This window comes from Apteryx rowi, unplaced genomic scaffold (genome assembly GCF_003343035.1).
Source record: "Apteryx rowi isolate R43461 unplaced genomic scaffold, aptRow1 scaffold_1, whole genome shotgun sequence".
NCBI lineage: Eukaryota > Metazoa > Chordata > Aves > Apterygiformes > Apterygidae > Apteryx > Apteryx rowi.
Window position 1 is genome coordinate 6,454,933 of NW_020447196.1, and position 18,264 is coordinate 6,473,196.

Consider the following 18,264-nt stretch of genomic DNA (forward strand, 5'->3'; position numbering starts at 1 on the left):
GTTCATTTAAACTTTTTTGATTGGTGCATAATTAAGGAGGTATGTGGAACAATAACCTCCTATTTTAAAAAAGCCATAAAGCTTTAATGAGAACATGGCTTCAGGGCCTTCCTCAGCGCAGGAGTGGGGGAAAGCAAGCCACATGTCTACCCAGGGACCCTGCTGTAGGACAAGGAAATATTTCCAGACTGCTGTGAAAATAAAATGTGAGCTTCTTTTGAAGAGGCAGCTAACAACAGGAAGAGAAAAGGACTTAGAGGCTCAGAAGAATGAGTATGCTTTGCAAAGAAAATGATTCGGGCAAAGGAAAGCTGAAATTAGCTGAGTGCCTTTTGCTGATGGGTGAGCCTGGACATGTTGGATCTGCTGCTTTCTTTTGCATCATGTCTTGTCAACCTGGCTTGTATCATCACGACTTTATTGTGGAAGCAGACCTTTGCCTTCTCTGTCTTTTTGTCTACCTTGTTTTTTTCTAATTTGTCCATTACTATGGCATTTGTCCCTTAAGCTTCATTCTGGAAGTATTTCCCTTTCTTTACTTCTTTGTTCTAGCAGCGGTATTTTCATATTTCCCCCTCTGTAGCCCTTGTAATCTAGTTGAGAGGGAAGCGAACTAGTGCATCATGCGATTTGTCTGTCCCTGCTCCTTGTCAGACTGATAGAGAAATGGATTAAGAGGAACAGAGGGACATATACCTTCCAAAGGCAAAATAAAAATCTTCATAATGCAAAAAAAATTCCAAGTTTGAACAAAGCCATCTTCTTAGATCCACTGGCTGGGGAATACAAGTCTTAAGATCTATTCTTTAGTTGGCCCTCTGCAACATAAAGTGCCCTTTGTTTCACAATAATCCTATAATGTAAAAAATTCCTTTTTTGCAAAGTTCTCTACAGCAGTATTCATCATGATCATGGAAACACTGATGTTTCATTAAGATGCTATGGAAAGAGGAAGCGGTATTTATAGAGCAGATGTTAGATTAGTTGAGTACATTAACATGAAAAAGGGGACATATATTCCTACATCATTTGTTTTTGTTATTTATTTATATTTAACCAATATAAAGTACATCTTGAAAGGTGCTATGAATTGTCAGTCCATAGCAGTGGTTGGCTTTTACTTACTTTTCAAAGGAGAGCAAGTCTCTTCCCGTCTTACATAAGTAACAGCACAGACAGAAGGTGTCAGACAACTACTGTGTGAGTCATCAGAAGGGAGACAAAATCTCAGAATAAATGTGGTACCTAAATAAAAAGAGATGGTGTCACCTTTTGCCCCAAGGCATAAGGTAAGAAAAAATAAATACAATATCCCTGCATCCTCCAAGAGAGTTATATGCAGAAACAGCAGAGGGGGGCTGTACATTGTGCTCTCATGCTCTTCCTCTGGGTGTTTCACATGCCTAGATGAAAACACCACTGGCCTCTAGCTGTCCAAATCTAGATAACTGAATCTCAGTTCACTTCATGCAACCCATTTCTGGCCCTTTGAAAGTTCTGAATTTTCTGCAAAGCTAATCCAGTGCTGCTGTAACCAGTGCTACCTTTCCAATATCGTTGCTGGTTATAGAACTAGGTTTTAATAGTTCCACTTGGAAGCACAGGAAATTCTCCCCAGATTTATTGTATAAACATCCTCCAACCTATCCCTGCTGTCATGTGGATTAATTTACCATATGCGTTTCCACACATTCTTCTACAGATACTGCTTCCAAGGTGGGCTAATGTCCTTTCCAATAACTAGATCAGACTATTTCTGTTGGATTATATAGCCATAGGAGGTTCTAAAGTATTTTAGAGGCTCAAGTTTTGTGCTATTATGTTTGGTAAATATACAAACTAATCTGTAGTTTCATAAGCCTTTCTTTTGCTTCAAAATTTGTAATTCCTGTTGTGTGACTCTTCAGCCAATTTCCTATCAGTGATCATGGTAGCTAAAACAATTTCCAGTGTGATTTTTACTGTTGTTCTTAAAAAGTTCTGACCTCTGTGGTAGTGTAGGTCAGCAGCTCAGTTCTTGCAGTACACTTGTCCATGTAGACGAACAGATGGGTCAATCCATGCACGTGCTCACGCATATGGAATAGATCTGCCATAAGCTATCTTCAGTTTCCTGCAGCGGATTCTGCACTGCGAAGGCATTGTAAAGGCTTTAGTGGGTTTGTAGTGTGTGTTCTCAGCTGTGGGATCAGCCTTAGCCCCCAGAAGTCCAAGTGCAACGAGTATTTTGACATGTCAAGCTCTAAAGCTCTCTAGGAGTCCAAAAATTTTCCTTGAGTGAATATAGGATCTGCAAAAGGTTGGATATAACTTAGAATAAAGGAGAAGTGCACCAACCTGTCTTGGGAAAAAAAATAAAAGTTTTCTAGCCAGGGAAGCTTTGTGCTGTGAGAGTCTAGTTTGACTTCTTCATTATTTTTTTGGCGTGGATAGTATGGCTTGCCTGTGTACCGTGTTAATACCAGTGCTGCAGTTGGGTTAACGAGATCTTATGTGGATATTACTGTTGTGGTTTGGTTTTTGATTCAGAGGAGGTGGGATGGCTGCAGTTCGCTAGCAGTGTGCTTAGTACACTAGTTGACTGGGTGTTGCTTGTCTCTCAGTTACCTCGTTAAGTTTATGAAGAACATATTAGCTGTCTGCCTGCAAAACTAAGCAAGACCAAAAGAGATTCCTGGGATGCTTAGTGCTCCCAGCACAGGCGTGCAGAGCTGCTCTGCAGGAAACGCTGTGTGTTTTAGAGCATGTGCAGACACTCTGTGTCCCCTTTCCCTCCCTTCTCGCGTCTCGCCTTTTGTTCTTCTCTGTTGCATTCTTCAGCGTTGTGCGCAGATCCTTGTATGGCAATTTCTGCTTTTCTTTGAAACATAATAGCATGGTCACGGGTTCTTGTAGGATAGAGCAGCATTTAATTTGTCCTAATCTTGTTGGGGTTGAATCAGTGCAAAAATATAGTAGAACCTGAATGTGTTTACAGTTTGTTTTCCTTGGGCTTTTGAGGTGCAAGGATATGGAAAAGTGCATATATGTGATTCAAGAGTTCATTTTTTGCAAGCTGCCCTAGTAACAACAGCTACTGTTAAAGTCAATTGATGCTTTCCATTAATAATTGTTTTGGCAAAATTTTAACTGCATAGGCTGAGACTTCCCATAGTGGGTGCTAAATGCTATGGCGACATGTGCAGTGGAAGGCTCATGAAAGAGTAATTGTCTGCAGAGCAAGGTTTGAACAGAGAGCAGTAAATAAGATTTAGGCCATGCACTGAGCAGTGATGAGAAAACAAAACATCGAATAGCTGCTCATTAAGTAAGTGCTGCCCATTGCACTGTGGCAGGGGTCTTGTGGGGAAAATATGGTGAGATCATGTAATTGGAAATTATATCTTTATGCATATGTATGCATATAGGCACAATGGAAAGGCATTCAAGTTGCATGGTAATCTTAATGTCATTTCCTAACTTTTAAGCATTTGATGTTGTAACCTTAATAATGAGCTCTGTGTATATGCTATGTTTATATGTATGTTATTTCATTCTCTGATGAATTGTAATGAAATTAACTGTGTCATCAAGTCCTGAAAATACATCTCAGTTAATTCCAGCTTTGCTGAATACCTTTAGAATTAGAGAGAAATGCCAACTTGCTTGGCTTCCAGTGTAAGCCTTTTATGTGACAATTCTAACCAGAAATGTATGCAAAGCCATTAGAATGAATGGCATGATTACAGACTGATCATTGCCGGAGAGAGGACAAAGTTGGTACTTAACATAATATTGCTTTTTTTTATATTTTGAAAACCTCAATTCTAGGGAATACAGTAGAACTTCAATTTAAGCCTAATTGTTGGGATTTAATGTTGTGCTGAAATGTCAATTTTCATTTCATAGCAAAACTGAAACTTTACAAACACTGTGGGATTCCAACTTCAGTGGAGAAACTGCTGAAAACTTGCACGAACTTGCAGTAATGTGAAAACCTTTATTTAGCTTAACATACAGATCATACTCAGAGACAAAGCATACGTTATTGCTCAGTCCCATCCAGTACAGCAAGAGATATCGATGTTTGGCAGGTCTGTAGGTAAAACAGTTAAGGCCAGACACTTCACTTGGAGGCATCTGTAATGGCCCGAGCATTCCTGAAACAATCATTTTTCAAATGGATCTGGGAAGGAGAGGAAATCAAGGGCAAGCTATAGTATCTTCAGATATGTTGAAAATGATTGTGATCAGTGTTGTTGAGGGCTGCTGAATCAGCCATCAAAAATAATATGCAGCTAATAAAACAGTTCCATAGGAAGAACTGGGTTCATGTCAAGAACGTGTACTGCCAGTCAGTTACATCACATGACTGCCAGTCATGCAGCTGGTATTTAATACAGTTAACCAAAGTGGCCCTTAAATCCAAAGGAAACTACTTTGTGGCAGTTGTAATCAAGAATAGTGACAAATTTCCAGAGCAGTTCTCTGCATTGCCCCTGTAGTGCTGTCAACATATCGTATGGACCTACTGCCAGCGCTCATGATTTTATTATTCTCTTGGGTGATTTTTATTGCTTGCAATGTAAGGTGTGTTCTTTAAAAGCCCCAGGTCCTGGAGGCAGGAGATGACGTTTGAAACTAAAAGTCTGTCTCTTAGTGGTATGGGTACAGAGTAAAGTTTAAGAAGACATGCATCCTAAAAGGTGAAATCTGAAAACCTTGAGACCAGGTAATAGAGTTAAGCATGAATACAATCCATAGCAACAGTAAGGGATGAGGCTTTTCTTCTCCCCAAATGTTTCCTGTGCCTGTGGCACAAGTCCATCCCTCCAAGTAACTCTCCTTAGCACCTGCAGCAGCTCCTTCTGCTGGCCCTAGCTCCAGGAGTAGCTAACCCAGCTGAGTTCTCGTTATTCCTCCCTCCAGCCTGTGTAATATCGCACTGACTGTTCCTTTGGATTTGCTTCCAAGAGCAGGTGGTGCTTGTTTGTTCCCGCTCCTTGTCCATGCTTTCTTCTTTCCCCTTTTAACTTCTGCGTCTTCCTGAGTACGCATCACCTCTGCTCAGTAAAGCCCTTCCTCCTCACAGCTGTGCTGCTGAGAACTGTTGGCCCAGGTAGACTTTCACGTACCAGTGTTAGCAAATCACAGCATGCACAGTCCAATCCTCATTTCTACCTCTTTTCCAGTTCACAGCTTGGAAGAGGAAATGCAGCACCCTTGGCTTCAGTGGGTCCTACGTTGCGTGCAGCAGCACAGTTGCAGAGTAGAGCTGCTCCTTTGCTTTCTGCACTTGGCTGTTACCGTTTCTATGAGGACTGACTCTGCCATTAGATGGATGCAAAAATTATGGTGGAGGCTGGTTAAATTGCGATGGGAAAGATGTGTGAAATGTGGAAAAGGCAGAAGGGGAGGATGGCATTGGGAAGGGCAGAGGATTTCCCTGACCAGGGGAGTGGGGAGCAGCAAGGCTGGGATACACCTGTGCAGGTATAAATAGCATGAGCTGGAGGGACTCTTAGTGATTCAAGGTGGGACATGGTCTAAGAACTGGGAGAAAAACAAACTGTATGTGGTTTGGTGATCAGGACAGAGTAGGACTGATACTTTTTGGCAGGCAGGAGAAAGAGATTAAGATTGGAAATGGAAAAAAAATGAGGAGGAAGCAGGATAATATACATCTTTTGTTGGAAAGAACAGGACTAAAGACAGAGAAAGCAGGAGACAGTCCAAAAGTTTGTAGTTGACACCGCCAAATTTTTTCAATAAATAATTGGAAGCTTTTTCAAAGGGGTGAGAGAGAAATGGAAAATGCAGAGGATCGTCCCACCTCACTTTCTGATTTTAATTATCCAATGGAGGAGCAAGTCGTCTCTGCACAGCTGGGCCTCTTTCCTTCTTCCATAATGTGGCTTAACCCTAACATACCTGATTTGTTCGGCAATTATAATAACATTTACAGGTTGAAAAGTGGTTGGAAATTACCAGCACATTCGGATGCAGAAGGATGTGGATATTTTAAGAAACCAATTTATTTATGCTTTTGTCTTTGTTCTGAGCCTAAAGACGCCATGTGGCTTACAGTAGGAATCAAAATCATGGTTAAGATTTTGCTAAAGCTGTGTATAGCCAATTTAAAACAAGATCAATATGAAAATGGGGCCATCAACTTTCTTGATTGGGATGAGTGGGAATTAACCTTATAATGTAAGGCTTTTCTGTCCTTCATTCATGGAAACATGAGTTAAAATTGCAGCTTGGTATAAAGCAGGAGAATAAAACTAAGAAGAGTGTTATGATGAACACAGTGATTTAAAAAGTACAGCAGACTGTACTATTAAAGTGCCCTTCCTTGATAGAGGAAAAATTCTCTTGGCCCTCCAGGATTTCAGCAATGTTCAAAGATTAGGCTTATTTAGTAAAAATATTGATCTGATTGTAATATTATGATGTTAGACTGAATATCGTGCACTTGAGTCTGTGTTCGCTTTGGAAAAATATTTGATTCCAAAATAAGGAATGAATGTGCCGAGAGAGTTAACATGCTCATGTTCAACTAACTACTCATAGAGGCACCATACTGAATTTGAAGGCCTGTTATTTTAGTCATGATGAAAATTCTTTTTTTCAGTGCTCGTATGGTTTTATTTTTAAAGAATTATACCCGCTGCTCCTCTGAGTGTTTCTATATGAAGGTCTCCCCTAGTTGCTTTTAGCTTGTTTTCGGATGAATAAAGCAGTCAGCTCTTGCTAATGCTCAACCCAAGAGACTCCTCTTTCTGAATATTTCTTAATTACATGGGTTATTAAATAGGGGGGACAGAAGTGCTGCAAATTGCATGAAAGGGTTGTACACAGTGAAATGAAAATGCTGCTAGAGGCTGACCCACATCTGCATCATCTACCTGGGACTCTGAAGGTAAGAAGGAGACAAACACAGATTACTGAAGGGCTTGGTACTTACTTGTTAAAATCGCTGTCTGATTTCTTAACAGACTCCCTGGCACAGAAATTACAGGACAGCGGTAGGCCTATAGACTGCAGACTTGATATAGTGAGACTTGTAGTTCACACAGGTTATATAGATCATGAAGAAAAATGTCCACTATATCTACACACACACACACAACAAATCTCTTCTCCCCAAAACACAATCCTGTCCCCTTACTTCGTATTTCAAAAATCATTTTCCTATTTCCTCAGCACAGGCCAAATCCACAGGAGGAATAACTGGTACCCCTATTTATGTATTCTGTCTTAAAGTTTTAAGTCTTTTCTGCTGGGTTTAATTCGTAGCGTTTGGGGAGGCCGGGGAATTGGTGAGTGGTTAGTCCATTCTGTTGCAGCATTTGCTGTCATTTGCTGACGCTTGGGAAGAACAGAATTCAGTAGCAGCCTCATTTCTGCTGAAGCATCTTCCCTCTGCCTGCCCCCAAACACACGATCTCTCAGCTCGGGAGCAGGTTGGATCAGTATTGACGTACAGTATCTCCTGCTGGGTTGTGCAGCGGACAACCGCAGCCTTCACGTTTGTAAAAAGTGCTCGCAGTGAAGAAAGGAGGAAGCTGCTCTGGCCTTGATTAGAATAAGAAGCAATGGATATTTATGGCTTGCAGCATGGAAGAATTAGATCAGATGTTAGGAAAGACATCCAAACGGCAGAGAGGGTGAAGTACTGGAATACTCCATCACCAGTGACCTTCATCTCTAAAGGTTTTCAAAACAAGATTAGATAAATGTCTGTCAAGAGTAGTATAGGTGTTGTTGATCCTGCCTTGGACAGGGGCATGGACTAGCTGAACTACTGAGTTCCCTTCAAGCCCTGGTTGTTGTGATTTTATGCTGCAGAGAGAAAGCTGTGCTCAGAGTTTTACCCACAGAGCAGGATCTCTGTCGTTTGTGCTTGCAGGACTGGAAGGACAGCAAAGCTTTAAGAAGTGCTCAAAAATTCTCATTAGAATAAGTGGGAAATTTCTGCTCTGCAGAGTTTTCTTTCTTTGTTTTATTATCATATTTTCTTTTAATCTAAGAGAGTTTCAGGTGTGTAAACCTAGTCTGAGTTAGCAAGTAAAGCTAAAAGGCAAAATTATCCACCAAGCCTGTTGTTTCGCTGCTGTGCTTGAATCAGAATGAATGCCTTATTCATAAACTCTAGTACTTGCTTCTTGACTTGATCGCTGATTCTCTCTGCCCTTTCCCCAGACCCAGGCAATTAATGTTTCTGTTGCTTTATCTTACAGGGCTCTTTTCAGTAAAAAGTTCACAATTATCTAAATTGTTGTCTCTCTGTACTCTTTTCCCTTTAACTTCTTGACTCCTGTGACTGTCTGTGGTTTTGTATCAGTCAAGAGACCATATCTGGTCCCTGTAAGGGTCAGCTCAGTGTTTTTCTTGCCTGAGGGTCTGTGTATTGTATAGCTTAATAGATGTGATAACAATCTGCAAAAATCTGAAGACTGTAAACACTGATGAGATGCAGGAATGGGTCCAAGGATGTGTGGGAAGAAGTTGACCAAAGAAGAATGTATATTGAATATTTTGAGTATCTTCACAGCTGGATCTCTGAGAATGGAATATGCTTTCAAAAGAGGAAGTATGGAGACTTTCAGACCAATTTTAATAAATGATGAAAACTATTCTGTAGTGTCAGATGTTGATGGTGCTGTGGCTCTTCTACCACACTGTAAGGGCACATATGCTCATTCTTTTCCCCAGTAAACTGGTTAAGGGGCATGTAAAGATTCTACTGCACCTGGTTCTTTTCATAAGGAAAGATTCCTTGGAGTTTTGTTGCTGTTTTGAAAATGTCAAAGGCTGCTGATGATCTTCAGCAGAGCTGAATGCCTCTGTAAAAAACAGTCAGTCCTCCTGCTCCCCCTGTTTCAGATTTTCATGGGTCTCAGGTAGCAGCTCTTGCTTCTTTCTTTGCAGAATCTATTTGTTATTTCTGCTTCCCAGTATCCCAAACCCAGAATGTTTTAATGAATTCTGTGTACTTTTCTGCTCTTTGCAAGCTTTGTTTGCCAATGCAATGTGAAAATGCTAATGGCAGTCATAAATTTGGTGCATTTACTACCTACTGAAACAAAATCTCACTGGGTTAGGTGATAAGAATGTAACTATGCAGCTTTATAGGTTGGGCTTGCCCACTGAGCACTGGGAAGCTGGGCAGCTCTGGAGCAGGGTGTGGGAAGCTGGGGACAGCCTCCGTTGGAAATACAGGGCTGGGATCTAAGAGGCCCCATGGATTCATGATTCAGCGAGATCCTCTCACCCTGCCTTCCTTGCAGGTGACACAGCCACACTTCTCTTGAAGTAGGTTTCCTTCTGCTGCTTTCAGGTGGGATCTCAGATGGCAGAGGAGTGGTCATACATTTGTATTATTTCCTATGAGACTATATGCAGAAAAATTAGTTTTCAGTGTAAGTGGTGCTGTAGACAGCATCTGTTTTCCTTCCCGTCCCCATGTATCCAGTGCAGATGGAGCCCATGGGAAGAAGTGTTCAATTTGTGTGCATTCCCAGTGGCTTTTTTTTTGCTCTTGTCCAGAATCTGAGGCCAAATATACCACTAACAGTGCAACAGACGTAAAACTTTCATAATAAAACTTTCATTTTTTGCCACCTCATTTTAAAACACCACTATTGGTTTTCTGTCACTTTACTTCAGGCCTGATTAATACTATGTAAAACTGAAGATTTCTCAGCTATGCTTCAAAAGGATTTAGAGTCTCCTGATTTCCCATAGTGAAGTAAGCAATTGCATTATTTCAGTGTGAAGGAGAGAAAATTGAGATCAATATCCTGTAGTAAATACAATGCTGCAATTCGTAATAACAACTGTGATTTAATTTTTTTGAGTGCCAGGGGACCACATATGTGACAGTTACTGTATTCTTTCATAGCTACATGTTTATGTGCTAAACTGCTCTAGTTAGTTGACTTGATGTCACAGGGCTCAAGGAATATGTTAGGTGAATCTATTCTGATGAAGATGTTAACTCATATTCTTTTACAAAACTTGGGGAAAACTAAACTGTCTGTTCCTTTTCCAGAAGCTGTGGCTATTTAGACTGTGGCTATTTATATGTCCCCAGGCTAAAGAAAGCGAAAGGGATTATACACTCACTCAGGCTGGAAGTCAGTCATCTGAGGAGCCTGATAAGCCTAATAGGTGAAGATTTAAAAGGCTGCCACCGGATTCAGAAGAGGTGACGGATGATGAGCTGTGTGGAAGGCAGAGGTTTTCCTGCAGAGATTTCTCATGTTGTGAGCTTCTGCCATAATGCTTCACCTCAGAGGCAGTAGAAGCCCACAGGTGGTGGGACAAAGGAGTGGTAATTGTTTATTCTTTTAGAAGTGATCAACTTAGGGTGCTTTTGATTAAATCACATGTGAGGAGAACTGAAACACAATAGATGTGGCCATGCAGCTAAAGAACAGGGCTTTTGCACATGAAGATGTTATTCCAAAGATGGAATCTTAAAGGTTGAACACAGAAACCTAAGGGGTAGGGACAACTGTTAATATGAAGAAGCAAGATCTCCTAGGAATTTTTGGAAAATGTAAGCTGCAGAGTAACTGCATGTTCAAAATAAGAATAGAAGCAGAATTAGTTGTCTCCTAAAATTAAATGTATAAATTAACATATATTGAAACATGGTAAATACTTGTTTCTGCTGTCATGCCCATTGACTTCAGCCAGAATTACATAAACATACGGTTGCAGGTCCTGGGTAGTTAGGCAGTGTATATTGTGAGTCTCTCTCTGGGTACAAGTTAATATTCCTCAGTCATCCATACCCAGAAGGACTTCAAGTTCAATCTGTCCAGGATTCCTTATGATGCTGAGAAATTACTGAAAACTTTTTTTGGAGAAGAATCCGTTCATTTTCTATTTCAGCGCCGGGCTGGGGAGGATAATAAACTCTTTCGGGGATGAAAGGATGGAGGTGGCGAGGCATTGGGTGAAAGCTGGAATTAATTTCAGATCTGAAGAAGTTTGCAAGTCATAGTTTGTGGTAATTCTAGCAGTCTAACTGTGGGGCGAGATTCACCTGAACAGAATCTGTGCTAAGGGAGTGAAAAAAAGGTTAGATGCCTCTCAAAGGGCTAGGGAAGTGCAGAATTTATGGATCAGGCCTGTGGCTGAGATTAGATAGCCAGCAAGAGTAGCCTGGAGGGAAATGTACTATCATTTGCATGCAGCTAGGTAATTACAATTTCCTCCATTAAATCTTTTCTCCTGCATAAGGATCTATGGTTTAGTTGGGACAAGTCCAATTACCTTCCTGCAGTCTACATGGAAATCTACTTGAAGTTCACTTGGTGTAAAATAAGGCTGACGATGTGTTTGGTAGTATTAGTTTGATGTGAATGTACTATACCAGCTGGAGAACTGTGATGTGTTTTCATTTGCTTCCATTTATAATTCAGGATGTTCACAAAGAGCATGAGCATCCTGGGTATCTGAGGGATACTTTGTGGCCATCATGGGAGTTCAATTGATTAGTTATCAGGGGACCTGTTGCAGAAAATTTCACTCCAGCTAGCGATATAATTTCACACTTGTAGTCAGTGGAACACTCATCTGTTTCTGTAGCAGAGTGAGAGGAATAGATGCAGATGACGGGACCCTGGATTTTTTTATAGGGGGCTTACAGCTTTGAATATTAATAATAGCAGGCCGTCATCAGTTCTGTACATGGGCTGTATTCTTCAGGTTCCTCCAACCTGTCTGCTTCAAAGTTGTTTCTTGCTGTCTGTTGCTTCCTATCTGACCTGCTTATCCTTCAGACCAAGGAGACTTTTAAAGCAAACCCTTTCTGCTTATTCTTTCACAAAACCTTTGTTAAGACAGAATAAAAACAAAATTAGTTATCTGTCTAACAAGTTTTTTAGAATTCAATTTTACCAATACTGTTTCCTCAATGGATCCGGGCTGTGTCCTTGTAACCCTTGCTCCACTGAGACGTGCTAATTCATTTTTCATGTTCCTTCGGTTAAGTGATCCTCGGAGGGAAAGGCGGCCTGATGTCAGGCTGCTGTCCAGAGAGGGCTGTAATGAAATGACTGATCACATTTCACTCACTCATTTCAGCTTGTTTTCATCTCTGATATCTGAAAGATTAAGACTTTGCATTAAACTACAAGATCTTGCTTTCTCTCCATCTCTTCTTCAGTCTTTCCTTGCTGATAAATAATAGATATAGAAGAATGAATAAAGCACTAAACTTGTGCCCCTGAGACTGGAGTTTCCATCTAATCGGTGGTCCAGTCCAGCGTGAAATCTGTTTGGTGGTTTAGACTTGGTCCTTCTGGAACAGTATTCTTCCTGCAAAGATATTAAATGTAAAAAAATGCAGCACAGTGAAGCAATCACAGTGTCTGTTTGAGAAAGGCCAAAGATTAAGTTAACATAGAAGCAGATTTACCTCCCACTCATACAGAAGCGTGTCTACAGGTCAGCCTTTACTGGATGCTACGAGGGAGGCAGCACTGTGCCTGCCTGCGCTCCCTGGCTCGCTTCTCTTCAGTAGAGAACTTCACGTTTCAGTGCTTGTGCTCCTAAGGGAAATTATTTATACATATATATCTGTGTGCACATATCTATATATACACACGTACATACGTACACACATATATATGTACACACACACACACACATATAAATATATATATTCATATATTTATAATACACAATATATATACACACACACTCCATTGGCTCACATGGGGAAAACCCTGCTTGGCTATGATTAGGAAAGCAAATGTCTAGTGTCACTCTAACATCATTGTAAGAACTTTTTTTTTTTTTAAGTGATCTACAGATGATACCTATATGCTGTTTGCAAATCTCCATAATTGCAGTGCACAAAATGCACTGGTTTGGGTTTTTAGTTTAGTTTATCCTTTGTGTCTTGAAGATTGACTAGAATTAGCCATAAGTAACTCAGGGTTAGACATTTCAGCACATATTCTGTATCTTTCAGATTCTTATGGAAAGTGCAGTTCAGTATAATCATTTGTCTTTCTTCAAATGAGTAATGATAATTTTATGTGAATTATTTTCACATGCCAGAATGACCTCAGAGTCCTAGCTAAAGTTCATTGGCAGAAAAATACTGAAATAAGGAATACTTAAGCACCTGTATATGAATGCAGAGAGAGTTCAGCAGTTTCTGTTGTATTCAAAAGTGACAGGGTTAGAACTTTTTGAATGTAATAATTGGTGCTGCAAGGATTTTGTGGTCTGAAATCAAGTCTGCATTGTGTAGCTTGGACTTGGTCAATGCGGTACTGCCAAAACATTCATGGCAGTGCTGGTCCCTCAAAGTTTATTCCACTTGTGTATTTAAAAAATTCTTTTAGTTTTGCTTTTCATCTGTATGATCCCAAAAGGGTCTGGTAGATGGTGGTAAGAATAAAAATGTTTTTGCATGAGAGTATTAAGACTGTTATGAGAAGGCAAATCCCTGTCCCCCAGAGTTTTACCATCCAAGGCTGGGGGTAGGTACTGTAATTCCTGGGATCCATTCAGTTAGCATAATACATGTTCAGTCATCTGAAAATGTCTGCATGAAGCTAGCTAAAGCTAGTGGAATTAGGGTGAGGTATAAAGGTTTGCAGTTGTGTTTTTGTTTGTAGATTCCAGACTGCCGAAGAGATTACAAGGTATGCCAAACCTACTGATTATTAGTAACACCTCAGTCTTTGCTGGGTCTTTAAATATAATAATAAACGAAAAAGATGGTCTTCTAACTTTTCATGTAAAACTTTGTATGTTGCAGAATAAAAAAAAAATCAAAGTCTGCTGAGGTCAACAGGAACTTTTGTTGGCTTCGGTGAGTATCGAAGCAGCTGCCAAATGAAATTTCTCTGTGAAGCCACAATGTTTATACTTTCTTATTGTGGGGAGAGGGCAGTGGAGGGGAAAGGCAAGATATGCATAAAAGCTACGTATTCTTGTTCACTGTGAACTAAAGCACAGTGGAGAGATTTTGGAAGAGGGAAACAGCGATAGAGTTCTTCACTATTCACTATTGTTCTTCCAACAAGCTACAGCAACAGAAAGGGTTTGCATCTTTCAGCAGTATCAGTATGTCTCTGTTGACAGAAAAGAAGTCTTGCAACAGGCAGTGTGGGCAGGCAGTGACAGGTTGGTTCCCCTGCCCCACTGTGGAGTCTGACGAGGTGGGGAGGGTGGCCAGCCGGGGGGCTTTCTAAGCAGAACATCTGGGGGATTTCATAGGCAATTCCCTTAGAAAGAGCAGGGTGATGTGATTTCCAAACCCCCTTCATTTTCACCCTTGAGAAACCCCTTCAGTAACCTACTGGAGTACTAGCAAATAGCAACTGAAATTTCTGACCAAAATATCTATGTGCTGAATAAAAAGCCATCTTACTAGATAGTTTGTGTAATATATCCAGGACACAAATTTCAGCGAGTTCCTGCTCATCACTGTCTCCTCTCTCAAAGGAAATAAGTACTATTGACCTTTGGAAATAATGTGGCTCAATAGTTTATCTTGGCTTTAGTTCTCGCCAGACCTCATGACTATGTCTGAGGGGATTGTTTCAGATATATCCATGTCAATAAGATCTTATGTGAGCTGAGAACTAAAATAACCAATTTAAGAGTGCAGGGCTCAGTCATCTTGTTGGCAAGCTGCCTTCACGCTGGATATATTTTTATTATTGATGGTATTTTCAGCAGATCCCAGAACAATGCTAGGTGAGTTCTAAAATTAATATCCTTTTCTCTGGTTCATTAGTTTGACTAGAGCTGGATAATAAATGGAGTTTAAAAAGTTCAAACAAGCAAACAAAGCCCCCATTCCATCTCAGATTCAATTCCAATTTTTTTTTTTTTGAAAATTGAACATAGATTAAGAAATCTTTATGGAAATTCTAAAAATGTCATGCTCATTTTTCTTTTCCCTTTCATATGCTTTCTGAGTCGCAATCAGAGTGATAATTAAAATGCAATGAAATAAGCTGTCTGTGAAGTGTTTCCAACCAGAAACTAAGATCTCTTGCAAGTTTTACAGCTCAGTTTTGCAGACCAAGAGGATCTGGCTCTTTCTGATAAGCCCTGATAAGCCCCTGGACTTCTGAATGCTCATCAGAACTGAATTCAAATTCTGAGCTTGATGAAGTTCCCATGTCTCTGGCTTGGGTATTGTTTTATCGCCTGTCATTGTATCACTTCCCTTCCTCCCTTCCCTCCATCCTCCCCCCCCCCCCCAGAATCCTAGCTGGCATTTTAAACCTGAATCTGACTTACTGACTTCCATAAAAAAGTTATTAGATCACTGTTTTCTGAGTTGTAGTCTACAGATCCTGGTAGAGATTGACAACTATATTGAACAGTAAAACGTGCAAGGTGTCAGTTCTATGTGGCTCCTTAGTGACCTGTGAGAGCATTTGGGAGACATGGGCATCTCCCAGCTCAGAAGACTGGTTGGGAATCTTGTCTTTATCTGTAAAATTTTGGACCCCATACCTTAAATCCATAAATATTTAGTTGTTAAATATTATTTATATAAGTAATTCCATTGAAATCAATGTAGATTTACACATAAGCCTAACTTGTTAGAAACACTAATTTCACACTAAGACCTGAACTGGGGAAAAAATGTGTTTCTATTACTGTATTAAACACAATCCTATATTATTCTTTAGTTTCTACAAGACCTCAAAATATTAGGAATGTTATCAAATATTTTATAACCTTTTTGATTGCGTGGCAAGGAAAAGCTGGCTGAATAGTTCTAATTATTTTCCAAACATAGTACCTATAATGTTGCTATTGTAATTAGGGACAATTCATTATAATGGTAGGATTTTTTTTTTTGAGAGTAATTCATGCTTGCTGATCTGTGTTCAACAATGCTCATCACTTTAAATTTAGAAATGTTTAAAGGTAATTATACTTATCTTGAGCTGTACTGAAGAAACGTACAATTACAAGTTTGCTTAAGGGCTGTTCAACATTGGTGTTTTCTTTTTAAACTCTTCACGCTTCAAAATTTATAATTGTCCAGGACACTCACATGACTTGCCTAACTGACTTTGTTACCGGAGTGATACTTGGTGATACATAAGCATAGTTGGGAAAAATACATCCAGAGGCCTGTAACTGGAGCCTAGTCCTGCCTCCTGGAGTTCAAGGGAGTGCCCCTTACGCTAGTGGTGTTTAGAACATCTGATTCCATGATAGATTCGGTATTTCATTATTGATATTGGATTCTGTAATTACTTGGCATTTCAACTTCTCATCACAGTTCAGGAGGGATTGAAAAATGGTGACTTTCTTTGGGACAGAACTTCCAAATTCCAGTGAGTTTGATGTTAAGTTGTTGCATTTTCAGATATGAAATAATTCGGATTAATTATTCTGGCATTTAAGCTGCCCTTTCACTTCATTGCAGTGTCATTTCCACTCCCTATTGAGTTCCTGGGAACTTTTAATGTTCTACTTCTACTCAGCACTGGAAAAGAAACTCGTGTCAGGAGAGGAGAACCTAAATATTTCTAGCAGGCAAGGTGCATATGTAATCTCCTGCATCCTTAATTCAAATTAAATAGGAACATAAAATTTATGTGAACAAACATAAAAATCTGGCCTTTTAAGAGGCAACATCAGATGCTGGAGAAAATAGAAAAGTAGTGGGGTTATATAAGATTGCAAATTCAAGATTTAGTGTGAGGAAGCATGCCTTGTCTAACCTATATTAGAAGGATAAGGTCATGCCTATTCCAAATGCTGCTGTGCCCTGGACCAGTGACAGTAGTGTAATGCGGTTATGCTGTTTCCATCTAAGAGAACAGAATAACTGCTCCTTTGTTTGTGGAAAAAATTTTGCAGAAATTGATAATTAAGAGCAGTTCTGGTAAATACTGTAAGACAAAGCGGTTTCTGTTCTGCAAAGTGACAGAGTGAAGCTTCTGGTTTGCTTTGTATCTCGTGTTTGAAGGTAGAGGTGACTCTCCTATGTACACAGACAGCTTGCAGAGCTGCATTTTTCCCCCTCAAGCTGTGTATTTAAAGGTCCTTAGGAGATTATATAAAAGATGTTGGCAGTTTCTGAAAGACAGGAGTGCTGTAGATTCATCTGCCATGTAGATGAATCTTTGTTTCTATCAATTATAAAGTAATTATAGTCAGGCAAGTTTAGAAAGCTGCAGAGCTCTCACGTGTGCCGGTTCAGCTGAACTTGTTAGCTGAGAAGGGGAGTTTGTCCAACTCCCGGATCAAAAGACTTGGCACGGCCGTCGGTCTCCTTGGTGAATGGCGTTGCTTTAAATACAGACTGAAAATAATAATATTATAATAGCTGTAATATTATTGATTCTTTACTGGGGATATTAATCTTTTCTTTTAGCACTAGATAACAGACGTGGGGGACCGGGAGCTAAGGGTGAGATAGGCTCTGCTTCCCAATGCAATATTAAGTAATTAAACTTTGAGCTATAGATGTTGGATGTAGGTATTTCATAGGAGGACTCTGTTTTTAATACATCATTTTCTGCAAAAGCATTATATTTGCATTTTAGGTAGAAAAGGGTGAACTTGGTTTGTGCGGTATGAATTTACTGAACTTCATGGCTTTGGGAAGCTGACTCATATTCAATTCCTGCTATAGAGAGTCTGGAAAAGAGCAGGATGGAAAACAGAAAGAGAATACTCTTTCAAAAGAAGTAAAAAAACAAATATTGTAAGGGGCAAAGTCATGGCTTGAGGAAATAGGGCAGTAAGTTTTTCGGAGAACTGCAGCCTCAGGTTAGATTCTGATTCATATTTAGGCCGAAAAAAATATTTGTCCTCATTTTCAGAATTATTCAGCGCATTCTAAATTCACTAGGAGTGATTTGAGCTCCGCGCTTTTAAAACCTAGACACTTATTTTACCTTAAATAGGGACATGAGGCCAATTATAACCCTTTTATTTTAAGCTGCATCAAGGTGTACTATATACCATCATAGCATATTCACAGACTATCTAGCTAGTGAAAGACATTTTTATATCCCTTAAGACATTTATGAAACCAAAATAAAAACTCAGCCTGGTAAAATGGTTTTAATTACGCAGTGGCAGAGCTTGCTAAGGCGGTTGAGTTTTGTGAGCCTGCAATAGCCTTTGAAAGGTATGCACGTTATCCAGTCGCATGGCATGGAGCTACTGCTCAGGTAAGCGATCGTCTGGACGGCACGTGGCCCGGTGAGGCAAGGTGGGGCGCGCTTGGGACTCTCTTGGGGTTTTCGTGGGACTGAGGGCATC